General features: G+C 37.2%; 1 protein-coding gene across 6 annotated transcripts in view; it reads right to left on the reverse strand.

The window, feature by feature from the left end:
* The window catches only part of tead1b (TEA domain family member 1b), a 91,041-nt gene extending 81,545 nt beyond the window's left edge, over window positions 1–9,496 (reverse strand). For 4 of the 6 annotated variants that reach the window (XM_061743143.1, XM_061743135.1, XM_061743127.1 and 1 more), the window contains exons 1-2: window positions 9,354–9,496; window positions 8,751–8,901 (exon numbers count right to left, since the gene is read on the reverse strand). The gene's annotated coding sequence lies outside the window, so the exon portion shown is untranslated. Of the gene's footprint in view, window positions 1–8,750; window positions 9,025–9,353 lie in introns of those variants that run through there. The other 2 variants (XM_061743118.1, XM_061743108.1) reach the window with 2 other exon arrangements.
* Window positions 9,497–22,100: the final 12,604 nt, after the last annotated feature.

A 22,100-nucleotide genomic window follows, 5' to 3' on the forward strand; every position in this document is an offset into this window, starting at 1 on the left:
TCCCTTCCCGCAAGAGAAATGTCCAGACAAATCTATCTGATTCAATATTAACATGATCATTGTGGAAGTTGATGGATAATTGACAGTTCATAGGTAGGGGTGTAACAATATATCATGCCACAAAATTTCGCGATACAAAAACGTCACGATACGTGTCGTGGAGGTGACAAACTGTATCACGATATTGGATTATTAAATCTTACTCCGCTCAGAAGAAACTAGTACTGTTTTGCGGCCCCAATCACGGGACTCTTGCAGGGTTTTGAGCTCTTAACTTTTACTTATGTAAGGCTGATGTAGAGTTAAGCCGTACCTTATTAAATTAAAGCTTTTTCGGGTCGACTCGTGAGTAGGATAAACATGGCGACAACTTCTGCTGAGTTCGAGTGTACTTTAATGTCCGCTCAACAGTGTAGGATTTTAGAACATCAACACAGCACCTAGTGCTGTACTGTGGCGTATCACTCCGCCCAATCTAAAACAGACTAATCACTACAGATAAATTGTAATTATAGACCCTGATTTACATCAGAATATAAAGAATATATTTATAAAATAATGAACCCTGAATTACCAAAATAACCTTAACAAAAATAAATCTCCTCTTACACTTATAACGTGAGCATGAATCAATCTTTTTTATGATGTAAAGTTGTATGTGTTTATTTACTTTTATTAATTTATTTAATTTTAGTTGTTAAATTTCTGGAAAAGAAAAAAGTCAAATCATATATGAACCACAGAAACTATTCAGTTTCTGGCAAAATATTTTTACTTGTATGAAACTGAAGATGCATAATGCAAACCTGACATTTACTTTTAGTTCTATTTGTGGAAAATGGTTGGCCTGGCTTGCTCTTTAAAACTTAAACAGTTATAAAGCATTACAAACTGGAACAATAGGGCAAATTCACAGCATTGTCTTGTATTTTGTGTCTTTCAAATAAAAGACAATTTTTTCCAGTCATATGTTCCTCATTCAAGGTTGTTAAAAAAAATACTGCTATAATATCGTATCGTATTGTTATCGTGACCTCAATATTGTGTACCGTACCGTATCGTGAGATTAGTGTATCGTTACACCCCTATTCATAGGCCACCTGACTGAAAGTTAGATGCAAATCCATCATTGTCATCATCACACAAGCTTTTTCGCCTTTCGCGCAGCATCAATTATGTGATTGAGGTTATACCAACAAGAGTAGGCTGTGAGTGGCTCAAATAATACTAATATATATATATATATATATATATATATATATATATATATATATATATATATATATATATATATATATATATATATATATATATATATATATATTCCTTGAAATATTGGAATTCATTGTCGACAATTTTGATTATCGAATTTCGTCGACAACATCAAGTCCTACAGAGTACTGCTTCCCCCTTCTGAGGCGCCGAACCGTCCGCCAGAATTTCCTCGAGGCTGACCGAAAGTCTTCTTCCATGGCCTCACCGAACTCCTCCCAGACCCAAGTTTTTGCCTCCAGGACTGCCCGAGCTGCGGCTTGCTTGGCCTGCCGGTACCTATCTACTGCGTCATGAGTCCCACAGGCTAACATAGCCCGGTAGGACTCCTTCTTTAGTCTGACGGCATCCTCTACTTCCGGTGTCCACCAACGGGTTCTAGGATTGCCGCCACGACAGGCACCGGAGACCTGCGTCCACAAGTTCGAGCCGCCGCGTCGACGATGGAGGCAGAGAACATGGTTCACTCGGACTCAATTTCCCCCGCCTCCCCCGGGATCTGAGAGGTCTCTCAGAAGTGAGAGTTGAAGACGTCCCTGACAGAGGGCTCAGCCAGACATTCCCAACAGACCCAAATGTAAAAGTAGTATAATAATAACTCATGTTTTGCTATGGCATTTCAATTAAAACAAGGAAAATCCTATGTACAGTATAATATTTCTATAGCTAAAACAAAAGTGGGATAAGCCAAAAATTTGATTCACTTTTTCAGAATTCTACATAAAAAAAATCAGAAATTGGCCATAAAAATTGCAATTAATACACCTCTAGTTGTAAATCATCAAGTCCTTGTTGAAATCATTCAATATTGTGGCCCATTTAACAGGCTGAACACAGGAGAAAAAACTGTTTTGAAGACACAGCTCTCCATTACACTTTTCTGGTTCAGATTCCAAACTAATTTACTGGGCACAGCCAGCATGATAATGTTTGGAGCTTACCCTCCACTCTATCTGTGCTTCCACTGAATCCAGGCCACCTTCAGGGCAGAAAAAGCCTCCCAGATCTCTCAGCCATGATAACAATACAGCCACCATTGATGAAAGGTCTTGTGGGAATTCAGCACAAACAGAGTGTGGGGAATATGGTGCCAGAGAGACCAAATAACCCACATATGAATACAAGCCACAAATTATACACAGTTTCCGTAAATGAAGTGACTGTGTGCCTTTTCTCCATGGGTTTCCCTTTACTAGTGAGAGGCTGTGCACCACTGTCGCTGCTACGGTCAGTACTGAGAAAGGAAGTTGTTGAAGCCCAGATTTCCTGCCTTCATTGTGGTTAAGAGCTGAAAATGTTTATAGTGGTTTCAGAAACTGACTCATGAAATGATTCATGGGAGAGCATATATTACTTTTTTTTGTCGGTCTGTGACCAGGAAGCAGCTTATTTATTAGTCATGTTTTTTCCAAAGAATAGGAGGAAAAGAACACAACTCAGAATCTAAAAATGTATGAACACATCCACAACAAGTGGTTAAATACATAATGAAGTTAAAAGGCTTTTTTCCACAAGGGTTTGCTTATAAGGCAGCAATATACATTGGTATGAAATCAAACAATCAAAGAAGCTCAAACATTTGTTTGATTTAAAAACAGAAAAACTTAAATTTGTCCTTTTTGAACAGATACTCCATGTCTGCTGCCACTCAAGGGAAATGGAAACATGTATACACAAGCTTTCATACATATGCAAAAAAAATATTCTATCTAAGGTGGCTGAAAGGGCCAAAGTGCATTTGGTGGCTGGCAGTAATTTTATGGCTACAATACTGATGCAGATTTACTTAGATGACGTCAGTGGCCTTGAGCCAGCTTTTCTTATTGGTGGCCCTTTCAGCTGGCCTGTGTGGGCTCTGTTCAGGCTACTGAGCAGCAACACATACTTTAAAATTCCCTCTGTATAAAAGGGTTTACCCCAGGGCACACACAGTCTGGAGGTCTGCAGGAGTGTCCCTTTTCTGTTTTGACCGTGGAGAACACTAGTGTTTGATGTGAATAAACCAGGGGTTTATTCACATCAATAGTATTAAGTATAGATCCCACATCAAATTAATTTATAAACCCCCTATTAAATTTTCTATCTAAGGGCTATCATAGACAGAACTTTTTTTTAATCATTTTTGTTTTTTAAGAAAAAAATATTATCTGTCTGGTCATAAGAGAGCATTCATATAATTATATATAATTTACACTTTCGCCAAAACAAGAGCAGGTCACTGAACAAAGGTATTCGGTCCAAAGGGAAATGCAGTATATTAAATAAACAGTGTTTGGATAACCTCCCCAGAAAATAAAAACTCTAATCTACTGATAGATCTTTTAGGTTTTAAATCACTAATTGTACCTATAATATACAGAACTTTCCACAAATCCAACCAGTAAAGAGAAAAATGTTGACTTGCCAGCCCAAATTCATATTTCAGTGCCAATACCTGATAAACCAATTGTGTAAGTTTCTTTGTTATATTTTTACTTTATTTTTTATGGTTTTAACTTGGGGGATCTGACAACATCTTGCTTGATTCCTCAAGTGCAAAAGAAGTTTTAAGATATTAATACACAATGAAAATAAGATGCAACAGAGCCATAGTTACATTAAACCTATTAAGGTCATAACCTGCTTTAGAGCATCTGCAGACCATCTTAAGAGATATAGCTGGAGTAAAAAAAAATATTTCATGACAAAAAGATAATGAATTAATCTGTTAATTTATTGAAGTTATATACAGTTTATTTACATGTAGTGTGTGGAGAAATGCAGCATTTCCAGATGACTATCATTTTTATTGCGCGGTCAACACATTATTGGCATCGTTATTTTCTAACATAATTAATCTGATGGAAACCTCCCAACTGTGCATTCAATACAATTACTTAAGGAACTTTAAAAATAATATTTTACCAGTAGTTTTCAAGCATTAAAGTTAACTCTACTTGCAGAAAACATACCGATTCAAAGACCCTCAAAAAGGGGTGTGATTTTCCATCGTCATGGACACTGCTGGGGAGGCTGTAACGGTACACGTGGCAAGTTGTAACATAATAATCTGAACAACTCAACTATAAAATTATTATAGATCTCATAAAGCAGACAGCTGGACTTAACGTAGTTGCTTATTTTGAGTTGAGAGATTTAAAAAAAAGTTATATTATTACGCAGCACACTGAGCAACAGTCTGTCTTCCTCAACCCTCCTCCTAGCTGGTACTGTGGTATCAGGAAAAACAGAAAACCTTGAATGTCTTAAATTTAATACAAATCGCTAGTATTTATTCTTCTTAAATCAGTCAAAACTTCCATGCCAAGAACTTCTTTCTTAGCACAAGTCATGTGGCTGTCAAAATGGTCACTATATGTCCACTTGATTGGAGGTTTGGGGTGTAATTTTGGATTTCTGAAGGCCTGATCTCCTGGTCAATAGACATAACAAGTCAAATATTGACACAATTGACAAATTCTGCTCAGCATATATATATATATATATATATATATATATATATATATATATATAAACATACACACACATACATACATATACATATACACATCAATGTTTCCTCCAGGACTTTTTCAGCAGCGGCATTTAACTCCAGATTTTACTGTTACAAACTATTTATTGAATAGCCAGTTGAAAATGGCTGAATGTAAAACTAAATAAACAAAACAATAAAATGTTATAAAAATTAAAACAATAAATAATAATTCCTTTATGGAGAATCAGTGGCCAAGTTTGCACCCAGGCTCAGAACATTGTGGCAGCCTGTATGCTCAGCAGCAAACAGGCTGCAAGGTCCCCCTGCAGCCTGTTTCTCAAATCAGTCTTACAAAATAATGAAATTGTCTCTCTCAATTTCCTACACCCTACTCATTTTAAAATTGTTTAGTAGTTTGTGTCTGATATATTGTTAAATGTCTTACTCTATTCATTGTTGAAAAGTCCATCTCACAGTTCACACAGTAAAGGTGACAGCCATCAATTAGTTTACTCAAGTTAGCACTACTGCCTGGGCACCGGGCTTGATGAACTTAAGCTACCAATATGTTACGTAACATTAGCTGACCATCAATATTTTACAAATGTCTATTTAATTTGTAAAATCTATTATGAGTTAGCTTACGCTAATAAGTCTACCTTTTCTCCAGTACGTTGCTGCCCTAGACGTGATGTCACTTTCAAGGACCCGCTCTCCCACATAATTAACATCAGTTGTCTGTAGCTTACCTTAGCATTCGCAAGTTCTCGACCCAATGCAGGACTCTGCTGTGAAGGTGGAGACATGCAAAAGTGCTATATTTGCGATGATAAAAATCGAAATAAATAACTAAAAAGACGGCTAGGATTTAGGAATGGCGTCCTGCCACTCCTAAATGAATGTGGAGGAAACACTGTATATATACTACACAAACTGTTAGAAGCCACACTTGCATTGTTATACAGGAAAAGAAATAAAAAATGTAGCTTATTATTCCAAGATGACATAATTGATTGACCTATAAAAACATGACTATAACATAGACCACAAACCAAATATTTACAAATATTGCTGCGTTTGCAAAACTTGTAGGATGAAAAAAAAATTCTATTACAATCAAAAACTTGTACGATAAAGCTATTTTTAAAATAGATGTCATGTGATTTTAAATACATGACTGCTCGCTCGGAGTAACTTTTCTTTGGTACTGAGGGAAATAGTGGCTGGATTTAATCGTATGCTATTCATCAAAGTCAATACAATTATGTTTATTAAGAAAATGAGTGACTAATAGTCCACTTTGTGTTCTTTATTTGAGTGAAGCATCTTGACATAATTTTATTCTAACACTATTTTTGTTGCCATCTCAGTCCAGAAAACTATAGTTACATCTTCAATGAATTTCCAAATCTCTGAAGTAATTAAAGTCATATTCTCACATTATTTGTGCAAAGGATTTACACAACAAAAGAAATCGGCAGCTTATATTAATGAGGCCCTGCTCATGACATCACCACTCACTGACATGAGAAATGTCATCAGTGATTTGTAAAAGAACAAATACTTTCCATGCTTTTTCAAAGAAACTGAACAAAAGACGTTTGACAAATGTCTGGCCAAAATGCAGTTCTCTGAAGCCTGGAAGCAGAGTCCCTCTCTCTAAGTCCCAAGAGGCAACACAACACACTCTGTGCTTCAGTAAAGCACATTATTGTGTCCGTACTTCACCACAGATAGACTACGCTCTCTGTCGCCCTGCTCTCTGACCTCAACAAGGCAGCGTAAAGGAAGGAAACCTTTGGAATGATGTCATATATCAACAACTGCCATCCTTTCTCAGAAATGTATCTGCATCTGCTTCTTTATACCATAAAACAAAATGAGTTCCACAATATTCCTTAAAAATGCTTCTTTTTTTTCTCACAAGTATTCCAGAAAAATTAAAAAAATGGCAATTAAAAAAAAATCCTGCTCTCTGTGAACCTGTCCGTGTAAACTCAATGCACTGCCAGGTATGTTTTATGAATAGCACTTAGTCTGAGTTTTCAATCAGCAGTAAGTATTACCTGCATTTCAATCAAGTGGAAATCTGTAAGTGGATTGCAACCAAGTTTCAGAGGCAAACTCTCGCTCAGTCAAACAAACACAACAAGCTATTCTTGAACAAATGTTATGCAGGCTTCGGTCCAACAGGTCCACTGATTGCATAAGCTGAAAACAAAGTAAAAGGCAAGCAGGTTTATGCTACGCCTGACTGCAGTCACACTGTTTTTCAGGAAATGATATCAACACTTTCATATTATTTCAATAAGATATGTTGCAGCTTTTCCATGTATTTTTATTTATATGTACTGAAATGTTACATTCAATATTGTGTTGCAGTTTGCTACAACAGTTTTCTCAAAGGGCAGAGAACTTTCACATTTGCAGTAACCAGCTATTTCCAGTCAATAAAAATGACATCCTTAACAGCACAACTGATGAGCTCAGAAGAGACTCAATGATACTGTATCCAAATGTAATGTATAACTCAAATAAACTAATAATTTATAAAAAATACCTCAACAAAACCATGTCATGCTTTGCATTCTTGGCCAAGTATGATATGATGGCCTGTCTGTGAAAAGATCTGCCTTTTTAAACATTCAGGAAAGTATACGTTATCTTGTAAGATTACAAAATTTACACAGCGATTTCATGTAGGTATATCCTTGCACTGAATGCTTTTTCCGCAGCTAGTGCTCCAATATCTGCAACTTATATATTGTAATTTCAATGTAATTATGATGTAAATATATTACAATTAAATCTAATTTGTTCTAATTCATTCAATTCAGACCAATTCATTATAATGGTAAAAACTGCAGTTAGCACCTAAATGTGTTTTGGGGTCCGAAATCCCAGATCTGAAGAAATTTTAACTATCTTTTCATTTTGTCCGTATCACGACAGTTTGTTAGATTATATGTATTTAATGTGTTTTTTTACTGATGAAAAAATATCTAAAGGAAATGTAAAGGCTTTTCACAGTTGAATGTGTGGTTTATAGGTTTTGATATTGTCAGTCCAATGTTGTTATTTATCTTACTGTCTGTCTTGTTTTAAACCATTGCATATATACGAGACTCAGTAAAGCAAGGGTAAGAGAAATCAAAGTCTGGTACAGAGTGAGATCTCTCAGTACAACACAGCAACTTTCCTGCAGTTATTGAACGCTGAAAGCTTGTTCCTATCCCTCTCTTCTGATTATAGCAGCGTTTCCCACCAGATTCATTGTCTAGAATAAAACTTTGTGACACACAGTGTTGGGCTGCAGTTGTGTGTGTGTGTGTGTGTGTGTGTGTGTGTGTGTGTGTGTGTGTGTGTGTGTGTGTGTGTGTGTGTGTGTGTGTAGGGGGGGGGTCAGTTTTAGCTGAGCAGGCATTTCCCAAAGCAGAGGCAGGAAAAGCACAACAATGAAGGAAACCCCAAAAGAAAAGCGCCATAAACTCCATTAAGCAGCTCTAAATTCACACACATCAACATAACACCTTCCATAATTCAGTTACATTTGTGGTGGTCTATTGTAAAACAAAGGAGTACAGGTAAATTTCCCCTTAGGCCATTTAGTACTGTTTAAAACCATGATAAATAAATCAAAGAGCGCACAAAACTGCATTTTACCCAGTTGTTTTTTGGAGTAAAACCAGTAGTTTTGTGGACTTTAGTTAACCAGTGTGCGATAAAGGACAGCATTAACATGAAAAAAATAAAAGTGTTGCGGTAAAACCTTTCCCCTCTTTCCTTTCCAGTGGCTTTCGTTAGTTACAGTAAAGACCAACGCCGAGCCTACGGCGTAGGGTACGCGGCGACGCGCAACGTACGCTGCGCGTCGCCGCGTACACTACGCCGTAGGCTCTGCGTCGATTTAACGCGGAACCATAAACCAGGCTTAAGAACATGGAGAGCGGCTCACACACACACACACACACACACCACAAACAAGCTTTCAAAATCTACTTACACGCAGAACTTCGACGGAGATTTCAAAAGTGCACCGTCCAAAAAGCCCGTGCTTGAAGCAACAAGTCTCCCCCTCTTTCCTTGCTCTTTCTTTCTTCGGGGTGGTCCGAAAAACCTCCAGCGAGATCTCCAACAAGTCCCGGCTGAGGCAACTACGGGGAGGAAAACAGCAACGTTTCCTACCGTCATCTTGTCCAAAAAAAAAAAAACTGTCATTCGTGCCGCTTTATTTTCACTTATTCCCAAATCTTCCCAAACTGCGACTTTCCCAAAAGCTTGGCTCGGGGCAAAACGGCATCTGAAGCTTTTTATAGGGGCGTACGACGAGGCTTCTTTTGAAAATATGTGAAAAATGTCAAAGATTTTCACTGCCGTGTCAATACAACAGTGTTCAAAGTGAGCACCCTGTTGCAACAGCGGCCATCTATCCCCGCGGAGGAAACAAGCGACCTAACCCCACTTATAGTAATAGTAATAGTACTAAAAAAAAACCTAAATATGACAAAATTTTAATACACTATGCAATATTTCCAAAATCTATCCAAACTAAGCCCCAAGAAGTCTACAGCCAGTTTGAATGCCTGCAACTACCATTGAAACTTACCTCGTTATTGATATCTCATATACAAATGTCCCTTTCTTTTGATATTGTGATGTTACTGGGTTTTTTTGAATACTATGTCAAGTTATTCTGGTGTTTTTGGGTCAGCCGGGAAGGTGTAGGTGAATCGCGCACTGACAGAGATGCGAAGAATGCTCGGAATGACAACAGGAATGAGATGAACGCGGAGAGCGGGTCTGCGTGGGGGCGGGGCCAGGGATGGCGTCATTCCCAAGCCCCGCCCACTATTATATAGCCGGCGAGACGAGCGGAGCCAGCAGTTCCGGGCCCGCTCCTGCAGGGCCGCTGCTCCCGGGGTTTCTCCGCAACAGCGACACCTAGTGGTCAAATGAATGAATGAATGGTTTATTTCGGACAGAATACATTGAAACATTTACATGTTCGTTTCACAAATAAAATAAAAGGTAAATAGAAATGTCCGAAAAAGGAGTAGGCTGAAGCCAAGGGCTTATTATAGCCTATCCTGTGCAGTGTATACAGAGAAACTGTCATTGCATTATATTATATAAAAATAGTAAAACCAATAATGCAAAAAGGGGTATATAGTGGTGCTATTTTCATGTTAATCTATAATAGGCTATACCAACATAATTAACAAATTTCTTTATAACTGTTTATCGTTTTATATTTAAACATTTTTTTGAAAACATAAATTGAGGTACACATTCTTAAATCCTTATCACAGCAATTCCACAATTTCACACCTTTCACGGAAACACAGTTTTCTTTACTTTTGGTTCTTCCCCATGCCTTCTTAAACATACCTGTGTGCCTTAGTTCATATTTACTCTTTTGGATTTGGAACGGCCTCTGAGAACATCTTGGGAGGAGATTATGATGTGCTTTATATATAAACAATAAGGTTTGAAGGTTAACTAGATCCCAGAATTTTAATGTATTTAAATTAATAAATAAAGATAAAAAATAAATAAAAATAAACAATAAAATAAAAATAAATGATCGCATAGTTTAGGTTTAGTTTAGTTTATTTCGGTCATGAGATCACAAAAAAAAATTTCCAATATACAAATAACATCTACCGAAAAAGGTGTAGGCAAAAGCAAAGCTTACAGTATTCATTGCCTACCCTCAAAAGGATTATTTAAAGTAATAAAATAAAAGCAAGAAGTATGAGATAAGACTGCCAGTAAAACAAATGGCCTCCATTGGGATAACAAAGATTCCTCGAGAAATAAGAAAGAAAGAAGAAACAAAAAAGGTGCAGTCTACATGTTTCCTTCATCCTTGAATAATCAAATCAAATCACCAATTAAATGAATACCCAAATCAACATAGGAAGCATCACCACTCATTACTTTGTAATAGAGAAATCATCCTTCTTTTCAATGTTTTTTTAATGTTCTACCAGTCCACCAGTGATCAAAAGATGGGAGTACTTTAATTATTCTTTTTTTTTATAGTCATAGTTTATATTATAGTTTTTGATGTATAACTCACTCATAGTTCCATACATGACTTATTGTGTGTGGAGGTATGGGGTAACACCTATAAAACAAATACAAACCCTATTTTCTTATTATAGAAAAGAGCTTTAACGATAATTAATAGATCTGACTATTATGAACCAACAAATAATCTCTTTATTAAATATAATACTCTAAAATTCCATGATATAGTAGAGCAGAAAACTGTTTTATTTGCCTTTAAAGTCAAGCAGAAACTGCATTCAGGACTTATTCCAAATGAAAGAAACGCGCTCTGACCTGAGAGGGGAACTCATGTTTGGGATGACGACAGCAAGATCAAATATTAAAAAGAGATGTACATCCATTAAGGCAAGATAAATATGAAATAGTTGTGACAACGACCTAAAAATGTGCAGTTCTATCTACAAGTTTAAGAAAAAGTTTAAAGAAAATATTGTAAATAGATATAAAACACTATAACTATAAAGTATATTATGAAAAACATTCTAGAATGTGAAACGTCAATTTTATATTTGTCTTATTTATTTTTTTGTCTTCTTTATGCATTGTTTGTTTCCACGGATTAATGCTAATGTTTCAGATTTAAGCTGATCACAAGAGAAAGAGGGTAGGCACTATAAGCTATGGCTTCAGCCTACACCTTTTTGGCAAAAGCAATGTTTATTTTACTTTATTCAATTTGTTTTGTAAAATAACGTGTAAAAGACCGAAATAAAGACAATTCATTCATTCATTCATTATTCTTCCGAAATACTTATTTCACTCCAAATACGTAAAACATTTACAAATAAATGCTACTTTTATATTTTAATAATTGAACGTTTGTTATTATTTTTATGTTTAATAAAGATGGAAAAGATAGATAGAATCGGAATCATGTTTATTTGGCCAAGTCAGGTCAAACAAGACAGGGAATTTGACTCGGTTATTTTGGCTCACTGTAGAGTAAATAGGCAAATGACAGCTCTTATTACTGTAACATATATACAATTTAAAAAAAAAAAGGTGCAGCAGTATGAGGTAGACATGGTTATTGAAAGGTGCATTGTTACAGCATATTATTGTGGTATTTGTATTATTATTATTGCACAGCGATTGATAACTCTGAGACTATGAGTGATGAGAGTTCATCAGAGCAACAGCTTGGGGGAAGATAGATAGATAGATAGATAGATAGATAGATAGATAGATAGATAGATAGATAGATAGATAGATAGATAGATAGATAGATAGATAGATAGATAGATAGATAGATAGATAGATAGATAGATAGATAGATAGATAGATAGATAGATAGATAGATAGATAGATAGATAGATAGATAGATAGATAGATAGATAGATAGATAGAATAGGTGAAATTATGATAATTACTTGCAAAATCCCCCAAAATAAATTAAACTTGTGTAAAACTAGTAATATGAAGATATAACAAGAACATAACACAAAATAATTTACATGATCAGCTGAAATAATTTTAATTCAAAACAAATCTATGAAACTTGCAGACCGTAATTTATAACAACTAGGCTATACTACGAATGATATGAACAACAGCATAACACAATAATACACCTGTATTTTGGAGGCAGCTGTAAATATTTGCGATTTGTGATTTGAAACAAATGTCATTTATCAAGCAGCAAAGGTAAATCTGAAGTTGGTCTATCTATCCATTTTCTATACCCTCTTAATCCTATAAAAGGGTCATGGGGATCTGGAGCCTATCCCAGCTCACTAGAGGCGAAAGTCAGTGGTACAAGTTGGACAGGTCGCCAGTCCAAATTAAGTAAAAAAAAAAAGTCAGATAAAGTTAGAAGTTTTCACCCGTGGTCTTCACATCCCTAAGAGGAAGATAAAGAGAAAAAAAGATGAGGATGAAATTCAATAAATCATCTCACATTTCACATCTCACATCTCACAACATGAAAACATCAAAAACATGAATTTATATTATATACCTATCATTATTATTATTAGTAGTAGTAGTAGAAGTAGTAGTAGTAGTAATAGTAGTAGTAGTAGTAGTAGTAGTAGTAGTAGTAGTAGTAGTAGTAGTAGTAGTAGTAGATGTAGTAGTAGTAGTAATAGTAGTAGTAGTAGTAGTAGTAGTAGTAGTAGTAGTAGTAGTAGTAGTAGTAGTAGTAGTAGTAGTAGTAGATGTAGTAGTAGTAGTAATAGTAGTAGTAGTAGTAGTAGTAGTAGTAGTAGTAGTAGTAGTAGTAGTAGTAGTAGTAGTAGTAGTAGTAGAAAAAAACATATAGGATGACCGCTCAGTTTAGTGAAAATTATCATAACAACTGGTTAACAGGTCATAAGATCAAACTGAATTTCCCATAGCGACTGTTTCATGAGCATTACTCACTTGCCGCCTGTCATCCATTTGCAAATAGTATCATGAGCATTACTTTGTGTTTCTGACATCATCCCATTTGTTGGGTGGCGCTGTTGCAAAAGACCTGAGCGTCCTGGAACTGTACTGTAGTCCTGCGACTGCAGGCTCCAGCAGCTCCCACAGCCAGCCGCCAGCTGCCAGCCTGTGTCCTAACTGCATGCGAGCGTACGACTATCGTGTCGCACTGCATGACATCGGACGCTCTCTGTCCATCTCCCTCCAGCCAGCTGCCACTTTATTGAGGTTTTTGTAGTGAAATGAGGAGGTATCATAGAGTTAACTTCTCATTTCAACTGGATCAGCGGTTCCCACATCCGTGACCGTTTCTTACAGCGCTTTCAACCAGCTTTCAACGCGAGCGACAGGAATAAAATAGAAACAGAGCGTCCGACAAATATTCCGCTCAAAACAGCGCGCTGCGTCGTGCTGCGCAGCGCTGCGGCCAGTTAGTCCAATAGAAAATAAAGCAATGGATTGATTTTGTCGCTGACACTCGCTCTCATCGCAATCAGTTATTAGGACACGGTGTAACTCCGCTGGCCGGAGCTTCTGCCATTTTTTCTTAGCGGTGTATCGTGTCATTGACGCAGCCAATCAGCACAGTGCCTCATTATCATAGCCTCCCCGGCCACTCAGAATCCCACATAGATAATGAGGTTAGAGAATGGGAAGATAAAGACATGGTTTAGAAGCTGAATTTCTAATTTATTCAGCAAAAACAATCAAAAGCTTGTTTTTAAGACATTCATGGCCTGTTTAAAATAGGTATTAGATGCCATAATGGGTCCCCTTTAACCAAATATTTCCCTCTCTGATGGGGTAATAACGGGCAGTAATGGATTTCACATAGACTGGATAACGTGGTGTGGTTAAAAATGCTTAAAATAGTTGCATTAGAAATATGTCTGTAAGTGTATAGTAACACTCTGAAGGATTACTTAAGTACATTTTTGGAGTGTAGCAAGAAAAACTTTTGCATGTAAACAATGCTGTACACCGGCACACATTTATACCAAACATTGTTGAAAAGCTAATTTTATTTGATCCCTGCCAATTGCTGCATATTTGTTGTTTTTCAAAGGAAATGTATTCCTCTCCTGGACGTCTCTCTGGGGAGGTGTTCAGGCATGCCCAACCAGGAGGAGGCCCTGAGGCAGACCCAGGTCGCTGTACAGACTGTAACCTCCATATCCAGGGAGAGGGAGGTCAGGGCCTCTGCTCAGGCTGCTGTCCCACAACCTCAAGGGACAAGCAGAAGTTACAGGATGGATGGATAGAATTGTCATACAACTTGTTTATTTATCTGCTTAGTTTTTTAGTTTTTGCTATTTCAGGTCATGGATAACTTACTCTTTATGTTTTTTTATGGACAATATGATTGGGAAATAAACCTTTGGAATATATGGTCCCCGTAAATGTTTTCTAAAAGTTCTCTAGGTGATAAAAAACTGTATCAATAAGAATTTACAGATTTTACATCCATTTTACACATTTTATATCCATGCAATACATTTTTTAAAAGTTGCTTGTAATACAAAATGTTGTAAATGTACAATTCACATATATATTTACTGAAAACTACTTGGAAATTTGTACGCCTTTAACTGTAATACATAAATGTATAAATAGTGCATTATGGTTGCAATGATGCATTTAAGCACAATGGGTCCCCTTAACACAAACTTACACAAACTAAGTTTTGTGGATGTTTGCGTTCTGTTTTTTTTTCAGCTTCTACCATGCATGTCCTTTAGTTTTCGGTCATTTTCTGCCTTTTTATCATGTTCATTTTCTATCTCATTGTTTGTCATTTTTCTTCTCTTTTTGTGTCCTTTTGCTCCTCTATATTGTTTTTGCTTTCAATGCGCACAAAATCTTTCTATCTCTGGTGGATTTCAATTTCTTGGTGGTCAATGTCTTTTATTAATGTCATTTTGATCATTTTGTTTTTTATTTCTTTAATGTATTTTCTTTTTTTATATTATCTCTGTAGTCATGTTATTGTTCTTTATGGTCATTTGTTTTAGCATTTCTTTGTAATAGTTACCTTTGTGGTCCTTTAATTGATTGGACAAAATCAGTTGTAGCCCTTGGAGCCTGTCCCTGTCAGATTTATACAGTAAACCTTTAAATCTGGGACTGAGTTGTATTTATTTATTTTTTGATATATGTGATTTTTGGTCATGAAATAAAAAAAAAATCAAACCGACAAAATCGTTTATGGAATTCTTTGTCTGAATTTATGTTAGTTTAACAAACATGTCCAAAGGGTAATTTACACTTCTGTAATAGCAGCTTTAATGTAGAAAATACAAGAGCAAGATCATGTTCTTTTCCAAGGAAGTCCACGCTTTCTGTACAAGATCTTTAAAGCCTGCACACATTACACAGGCATAACTGAGGAAGAAGAGGATACAAGTACTGACCGAGAAACTAATGACGTTAAAAAAAGGTTTATTGTATACAGCAACCAACTGACAGAAAACACAAGCTAGACTAAAGACCTGTCTGAACAAGTCATCCATTAGAGGCCTGTGTTATGACAAGAAAGGGCTCAATGATGATGGACGACTGATCCTCTGAGGACATCCATCAACATCTGTTAACATCTGTCTCTGCCCATTTAGCTGGGACAGGCTGAGACACAAAGAGCTGTATGATTTGAAAAGGTTAGTCTTATTTTTTAACTGTGTTTTCTGGACAGAGATCTCGTGCCACAGTATTGTGCTTGTCAAGGTGTGGTTGAGGTTGGTCCGTTCTGTCAAGATTGTGGTTTTGTTGAGGACCCAAACGCAGGAGAGCAGGAGGCAGGAGTTCCAAAAACTGGGTTTATTGAACAAAAACAAAAACACTGCAGAGCAGGATCACCATGGCAGAACAAAAAACAGGAATCCAAAAAACTAGAGGACATGGACGGAGCAAACAGTACGGACCAACCGGGAGCAGGGGAAAGACAAGACTAGATATACACAGGGGATAACGAGACACAGGTGCGGACAATCAGGGCAGATGGGAAACAGGAGGGACAGAACTGAAAACACAAACTGGGGGAAATGTCAAACCCTGACAGTGCTCGGACCACTCTTCCAGCTTGGAGGTCACAGCTCTGAGTGGCCCTTCCACTGACTGGCCTTCACCTTCCACAATTGTTCTATTTCTTTCTTCAATCCATATTATTTTTACAGCTTACACTTGGAATTGCTGTGTATTATGTATTGCTTTCTCCTGGGTGACTGCAACATTCCAGTTGATTACCAATCACTGGTTCATTCTGGATTTGGAAGCCCCACACGTTCTTTGGCCTTCCATTCTCCGCCACTCTTGGAGGTATCTCTCATCTTGTCTTCAGCATGGCAGAAAGAGACTATGGACAGAGCAGCAAGAGTGAAGCAGGAAGGATTTCAGTGCTTTTTTAACATCAGATGATGATATCCCAGACATGTTATTGTGAAGGAGTGTGCTGAAGTGGGGAATTATCTAAAACATGCAGGACAAGGGTACTCAAGGTGCTAAAAGATAGCACTGAGGCACTAATCATGGCAGTACAAGAACAGCCCGTAAGCACAAGAGGAATAGAGGCCAAGGTCTACCACACCAGACATGATCCCAGATGCAAGCTTTGCAAATATGCCCCCAAGACTATTCTGTAGATATCACCAGGTGCAAGCAAGCGGATGCAGCATACAGGGAACACTACGTACAGACTGGATAAAAAGACATACTTGTCAGTGCTGCATATGGGCAGGAAGGCCCGAATTCAAAACTGAATGAGGGTGGGGGAGAACAAAAGACCAATGATCTTGTGGGATTTACAGGCTGGTGAGAAAACTGGTGATGACTAACCTGGCTGTTCTAGTGGTTAACAAATTCCCAAAGAAGGCAGTGGTGATATAGCAACCTCTGGTGACAGGAACATCGAGAGAAACTTCAAAGGAGTGTTAGGATTTCATGAAAATTGTTAAAAGCTCAAAGCATTTTCCAACACTGGTGGGCTTTCTCTTTATATTCAAAGTAACCTTGTATGCAGTAAGACACAGAGCCACCTCCTGGTGTTACGGGTAGACTCGAAGTTGAGTACAATATACATACCATTGTTGAGAGGAGACATTGGGGGAGAAACAGATGTTTAGCATTGGGGGGGTTTATCTGCCACCTGGGGTGGCACCCCAGGTGAGAGAAATAACAAAGGAGATAGAAGTGACACCTTTTGGGGGTCTTTTCCCGTCCCCTCAACCAATGAAAATCATTTGCAAAGAACATCCTCCTTTTCAGTATAAAATCAACTGGACTCATGAAAACGTCGTGCATTTCTCTCCGACTCACGCGGTCTGAAAGAAGTGTACCCCGGCCGGAGACAACTGTACCTCCGGCCGGAAAAAAAACCTTGTGCTTGACATGATTAAAAGTTGAATTAACCTGTAATTCTTTCCACTAGTCTTTCTTGATTCACCAGACAAAGAACACATTTCTTTCAGGAGCTTGAAAACTACCAAGAGATAAGAGAGGAAATAGGAAAGTGAGGACAACAGCAGTAGTAATTAGTGCATTAAGGTGCCAACTGGGAGAGGAGCTCCAGCAGATTCTGGGAAAAACATTGGAAATATCTGTCCAGAAGTCCTAGAAGCAGTATGAATGTAAAATTCTCATTAATGCATTTGCTCTTCTGTGACACACTAAACTTCCACAATATTGTCAGCTGAGATAAAGTATGTTGGGGGAGCCTCGTACATCAGCCAATTCAGGAGCTCGGGGACGCCACAGATAATAAGAGCTTAATCATTGAATCCACGCTTCAGAGAACACTAATCAGCTGTTCTGAAACAGTGAAGCTGGAGTTTCTCCACTCTGGTCCTTATTCATGTTATTTGGCTTGTTAAAGCTGGTCTGTGCCATAGCATTGCTTTAATTTGACCCTGCTCTTTTGTACATTTTGCTCCAGGTCTGCCCTGATGTTGCCACTGCCTGGCCTGGTTTGGTTCAGCCTGGTCTGCAGTCTCCTCTAATCAGATAGCCGTTCAAGGCCAGGTGCTCTCCTGGCTCTCCACTTTGACTGCTCAGCCAGCCACACTGATTTGCTTTATTCAGAGATAAGAGACTAGTGGAAACCGCTTTCTGGTTAATGAAAAAGAGTGGGGGAACCCACATTTCAACCCACATAGCTTCTGATTATTCCACAACCCATTTGTGTCCTAGTGATTGTGCTATTAGTTGTTTTAGGAGTATAGCACATATTGACATATTTTGTTTTCTTTGCATTTTTTAAAAATAGATACAATGGTTTGAGCAGCATTATAAGGGAAATTGATTTTTTAATAATTATTCATGACAAGTATACCCTGTATGTTTTCTTAAGAGCTTTTAGTGATTATTGTATATTTGTTAATATACAGATATCCACACTTTATGTGTGGAAATATATATATGTGGAGATATATATATATATATATATATATATATATATATATATATATATATATATATATATATATATATATATATATATATATATATATATATATATATATATATATATATATATATATGAACATAGATATATAAACATAGATATAGATATGTATGGGAGATCAGGCTTTCAGAAATCCAAAATAACACCCTCAAATCTCCAATAAAGTGGACAGTAAGCATTTTGACAGCCACATGACTTGTGCTAAGAAAGAATGTCTTTGGTGGGAAAAGCTTTTTCTGAGTTAAGAAGACTAAATACTAGCAATCTGTATTAAATTTAAGGCATTCAAGGTTTTCTGTTTTTCCTGATACCACAGTACCAGCTAGGAGGAGGGTTGAGGAAGGCAGACTGTTGCTCAGTGTGCTGCGTAATAATATAACTTTTTTTAAATCTCTCAACTCAAAATTATTTTATGACTCTGTGGTGACGTTGGCCATCTTCTATGGTGTGGTCTGCTGGAGCAGCAGCATCACAGCAGCAGAGAGGAAGAGACTGGACAAGGTGGTGAAGAAAGCCGGCTCTGTCCTGGGCTGCAGTCTCCATCCTGTGGAGGTGGTGAGGGAGAGGAGGATGGTGGCTAAGCTGTCATCCATCATGGACAATGTCTCCCACCCCTTCATGAGACTGTCAGAGCCCTGGAGAGCTCCATCAGGGACCGGCTGCGATGCTTCTCTGAGAGGCATCGCAGGTCCTTCCTCCCCGCTGCCATCAGACTCTATAACCAGGCCTGCTCTCAGTAGCCAACGGACAATAACTTGTGCAATAACATTACCATATGTGCAATATCTGCCTGTCTACCTCACACACACTCTACCTGCTTTTTTTGCACTGGTTCTTTTCTTTCAATCTACTGTATATACTGCTCATATTTTGTAATTATATATATATATATTTTTTTTTTATTTTTTACTTTTTAGTCTCTTTTACCCCTCCCCTGCATGTGTGTGCTAAGTGTACTGCTGCCAACAAAATAAGTTTCCCCACAGAGGGAGAAAATAAAGGATTATTTTATTTCTTATCTCTTAAGCAACTCAGTTAAGTCCAGCTGTGTGCTTTATGAGATCTATGATCATTTTATAGTTCAGTTGTTCAGATTATTATGTTACAATTTGCAACATGTACCGTTACAGCCTCCCCAGAAGTGTCCATGACGATGGACACTTCTGGGATATTTTTTTAAATAAAATTTTTTTTAAATAAAAAAAATCCATATTTGTTCCACTCTTTGCGATTTTAGCATTTTGCTTCTGTAATGCAGGTATTACAAAATCATTTATTTCTAAAGGTTGTAAAAATTAGGACTGTAAATTCTAGCTGCTCGATAATCATAGACATGAGTAGACTACAAAAAATGGGCATACTTTTAAAGAATTTTTGTGAGTGGGCTTGATTAAAATAGAGAAGTAAATAACATAAATAGAAATGTGGGGATGCACAGTAAACAAGATTGGGCATATGATATAAAAGTACAGTGAGGAGGAGAGTTTCCACGGTAATACAAAATCCTTCTTTGGTCTTAATTTATTTTTTTAGTTTCCTTTTCAATCAGCCCTGTTAGGTTCCTTCATCATTTCCAGAGTTGGAACTGACCTTGAAACACACAGGTTCAGGTCACTACGCAGCATCACTTGTATGCAATGTCTATACAAAGATGTGAAAATGTAATGATGAGAACGTTAATGTTTATGTTTTTCCTATACCAGGATGAAGCCCTATCATCATATGAAACAAAGAAAACAATTAAAACATTGTCAGAGTTGAAAAGTTTGGTTTGCTACATAGCACAGAGAATAAAGTTTATAAATCCTAAACCAACACATTTAGACCGTTTAAACGTTTCTTTACTCAGAGGTCCAGCAAATTTAATTATCTTGCTTTAAGGATGAAAACAAATTTGAGTCGCCGAATCGTTCCCCAGTTTGATGGCCACACAGTTTATGTCGCCATGGTAATCCCCATTGTCAAACGGAGACAGCCTCTGAAATTAAAACACTGCTATATCACAAATTTTTATTTTTATTTTGGGTGCACAGATATTTCCTACTCTTCAAGTGCCTTTGTATTTGGGTTACCATGGTAAACTTGGCATTAATGTGTACATACACTGTCTGTCCTTTTCAGATTTATTTTTGTCAGTGGTTAATCACTGGCCATGAAGCAGAATCCCAGCAAACAGCAGTATACTCAAGAGACAAAACTACTATTGCATGAAGTACTGTAAAAAAGAGCATACTTTTTCACTACTTAAATACTATAATTTTTTTACAATGTCAATCCAAGTTGTTGTGCTTATTTAATCAAGGAACCAAGGTGACAGATGTAATCAACTTTTTTAATAAATGTAACTTGTACAACAGAATCCCTGTTGTGTTTTGAGTTGTGCAGCAACATTTGGATGGTAAGGTGCCAGTAGTGGTGATGTAATGGTGTGTGGGTAATATTTTCTTTGCACACTTTGGCCTCAGTGGTTTTTAAATACCACAATTCACCTGAGTACTGTTGTTGACCATGGCCATCATTCGATGACCACAGTGTGTCCTTCCTCTGATAGCTACTTCCAGCAAGGTAACCCACAATCTCACACAGCTCAGATCATTTCAGTATGATTTTTTTGAACATGAAAATGAGATCACTGCTCTCAGATGACCTCCACCGTCACCAGAGTTTGGTCTCATAGATCACCTGAGGAAGGTGGTAGAATGCCATCATGTCAGTGTGGACCTAAATCATTAAGTAATGTCACCAGCATCTTCTTGAATCCACGGCACAAATAATTAGGACAGTTCTAAAGGCAAAAAGTATAGCAAGATTTAACGTATGATGTATCTTGTGAATTTAATTTGAATAGTACACAAAAATAAAATAACAAATCATTTAAACTCTTAAAGCATCTTGTTTGTGTTGTTTAAAGCATTTGCTCAAGAAAAGTTGTTGAGCCATTTAGACCATAGATTATCAAGCACCCTGAGAGATGGGTTCAAAAATAGCTGGCTCTTATCAAATTTGGCATTCAAATATACACCCAAATCTATATTCAGTGAATTAATCTGACCTCCCCTGTCTATATGCAAAGAAAAACATGCCATTTTTGCTCACTAACAGCAAATGCATTGGACAGAACTAGGTTGTAACTTGCAGAGAGAAATAAGAAAAAAGGAGTACTATTTTTCCACAAACTTGATTCAACCAAAGATATAGAATACAAGTCACAGTGTAAACAATACAAGGAAAGATCTGCCACGAACAGAAAATAAATTGAATGAGAAAAAGTTTTGTGCGGTCATGCGTAGAATCAAATGAGTCATCATAGAAGCTGATGACATCAGTTTATCAAGTAAGTAAGTAAGTAAGCTTTATTTGTACAGCGCCCTTCACAGACCATGTTAAAAGATACATACACATTTAAGTTTAAAAGGCCAA

Source organism: Cololabis saira, chromosome 2 (genome assembly GCF_033807715.1).
Source record: "Cololabis saira isolate AMF1-May2022 chromosome 2, fColSai1.1, whole genome shotgun sequence".
Classification (NCBI taxonomy): domain Eukaryota; kingdom Metazoa; phylum Chordata; class Actinopteri; order Beloniformes; family Belonidae; genus Cololabis; species Cololabis saira.